This window comes from Tupaia chinensis, unplaced genomic scaffold (assembly GCF_000334495.1).
Source record: "Tupaia chinensis unplaced genomic scaffold, TupChi_1.0 Scaffold149560_1, whole genome shotgun sequence".
NCBI lineage: Eukaryota > Metazoa > Chordata > Mammalia > Scandentia > Tupaiidae > Tupaia > Tupaia belangeri.
In genome coordinates, this window is record NW_006209405.1 from 2,524,124 (window position 1) to 2,527,338 (window position 3,215).

A 3,215-nucleotide genomic window follows, 5' to 3' on the forward strand; every position below is an offset into this window, starting at 1 on the left:
TCTGTTATTTATGTCTTCTCTATCGATTCCACCTTCCCTTTGTTTTACCTATTGTGGGGAGGGAGTGGCTCAGTCCTTCATTCTGGAGGAGTCTGAGCCCTGAGCTGCCATTTGCAGGCTTTCAGTACTCTGTCATGTACCCTCTCAGGATTGTAGTATAAGAAAGTACCTTAGGATAGCCCTTGAGTATCACCCATATTTCACCCTATCTTCATTCTACAGCACAAACAACGTAATCACCATTTTTGAGTGGCTCCATGAGCTAAGAGTGGCTCGAAATTCATTGGAACCTCTGTTTTGTTCTATATCTAAAGTGTTTCTTCCTAGGAAACGAAAACCTCAAAACTAGCAGAGATCACAGTTGCAGGTATGGGAAGTAAAACTTGCAGATGGATCAGGTGGAATTATGACAGCTATCACCCTTATTTCCACTCTTCTGTTCCTAAACTTACCAATCTCGACAGTGGGAGAAACAGCTCTATACATTGGTTACTGGTTCATAGCACTGGGTTGTCAGAAAACTCATGATGCATTTTTGCAAAGAAAAATATAGAAAAAAACACTTCATGACTTTCCCAATAACCCAATATATACTGTATTGCACCCTAGCAGCCGCTACTGTGCTTGTCCTATCAGGGCTTGCCACACACTCCATGCAGCATCCTGGCTTACCCCAAACACGTTTGGGTACCGCTGGACCTGCTGGATGATGAGGGCTAAGGGGCAGACCTGTCAGCACAAAGGCCTAGACCAGCTGGAGAGCCTTGTCTCAGCTGTGGACCCACACTTCCCTGAGGAATAACTTTTACATTTCCAGGTTTTGGAGAGTGGCATTTCTCTGCAAAGTCCATAAAGATATATGATTGCATTTTATTTCTTCTGTTGATAAGGAGGGGGAGCTTTAATAGCTTCCACCTACCCCTCACTTACCCTAAGCGTCCTTTCACCAGAGCCCAGGTACCCAATATGGTGGTGTATAAGAGACTGGCTCCTGTCTCTGCCTGGAGATTTCGGAAGTCAGGAAGCTTGCCTGTTTCAGCAGAGTGAGTAGGGACAATGATGAAGGTGGAGCTAGGAAGAAAAGGATGGTAGCAACCTCCCATTATTTGTTTCCTGTCTCTGTATTCCTCAGAGGGTGAAGAAGATGTTTAGTTTTTCCCACAGAAACAGATGCTGAAGCTCAGGGTTAGAGGAAGCAAAAAGAATGTCGGGACACCCCTGACAGCTACCAGCTAGATAAGGGACATTATCTGAAGAGAAGGCTGGAGACTAGGATGTCTGGTAGGTTCTAGAATGAGAACCTAGGCCAGCAGGTGGTATAGTGATTAAGGTGTTGGACTCCCACATGGTCGACCGTGGTTGGAGTCTCAGATCCAGCAGCTTGAAACTCACACTGTCACGTGTGTGTATGCCCAAAAGCCCAGGAGGGGAATGGAGGAGAAGGGATTGCAGCATGGCCATCACCTCTGGGGGGTGATTTCTCACTTTCTCTCTCTCTCTCTCTGATGAGTGCACATGTCCAATAGCAAAAATCTCTCTAAATTTTTTTTTTATAAAAAATATGAGAATTCAGGGCCAGCCCATCAGCACTGGACAGAGAGCCAAATCCCACATAGGCAACAGTGATTCTAATCCTGGCCCTGATGACTTGAAAAGGATGTGGCATGACCATGGCCCACTGATGGGTACTTCTCTCTCTTCCTCTCTCATATACGAAATATATATAACTTGAGAGACAGAGACAGAAAGCAAGAAATCACCCCCCAGGGGGGATGGCCACGCCACAATCCCTTCTCCTCCATTTCGAGCATGCACGCACACATGCCCGATATGTTTCAAGCCTCTGGGTCTGAGACTTGAACTGCGGTCAGCTATGTGGGAGTCCAGCAATGTAACCATTACACATCTGCAGGTCCCAAGAAAAAAATATTAAAAATAAGTAAAATGATACCCAAATGTCCCTGAGAAGATTCCCAGCTATAGCAAGAGATACCATAAGGCTGAAAATCAGCAACAACAAGCAAGTGCATACTCTAAAGCTGAAGCAATATGTGGATACTCCCTGGGACTAAGCACAGTCAGAACGGATGGGAAAACCCCAGAGAAGCAGGTCAGGATCTCACCGGGGCCTACTAAGTGGCATACTCAGGGAAGAATTCCATTTTCTCCTAGTCTTCATAATCATTCCCTGCACTCTGGGGTAGGCACTGCTGCAGAGGTGTTCTGGGTCCTGTCAATGGAAATAACCAAGCTCTGTAGAAATAATAATTCCCAATGTCTGTTCTTTGAAGATCCAAGGGGCAATGTGAGAAAGATAGGGATATAAGAATCTGGAATTCAAAGTAGGTAAGTCTTTCCTGGAGAAAAAAAGAAAGAAAAGAAACTGGGATTTATCAGCATATAGAAAGGATTAAAAGAGAAGGCTGAAAGTATGAACAAATTGACTCTTGTCTGTTCTATTGTTGTTAACTTGAAAATAACCATCTGAGGCTGGCTCTGTGGCTTGATGGTTAAGGGAACTGGGCCCCACATGGCTGACCATGCAGCTCGAATTCTAGACCTGACAGCTTGAGAAACATGCTGGACAAATGTGGGTAAGTGTCTAAAATCCCAAAAGAAGGAGAAAAAAAAAAAGGAGAAAAAATTGTGGTGTGATCATATCTTATGGGAGGGAGGGGATTGCTCTCTCCTTTCTCTCTCTCTCTGTTTCTCTGTCTCTCTCTGGTGCGTGAACGTGATGAGACTCCAAGGAAGAGCGAAAGACTCTACTTTTCCCTTCCAAGTGGCAGACATCTGACATTATGTGTCTAAAGTGGAGCCCCTTGAAGCAGTGGAAGATCAACTAGGGTTGTGGTCCTAAGGTTCTGAGGTCTTGCTTTAGCAAGAGTTAGGGTCTTCAAAATGGTGCATGGAGTCCTATAGTGGGGGAAAGAAAAGCGGTTGTGGCCAAATTTCAACCTGTCCAGTCCCTTGTCATCATGTATCCAAATGCTGACTAGCAATGACTATTCTCTGGGTGATTTCTATACCACCTTTCTCCTCTTTTTGGCACTGGATGCATTTCTGTGTTCTATACAGTCTTACCTAATCACCCTCTCAGCAAGGAACATTGTTTTCTGGGTATAGCACCAACAGAAACCAAGAATACCAAGATTGCTGTTTGTCAAAGAAGCTACTCAATAAAAATGAATGAGGAACAGATATTCCATAAATAT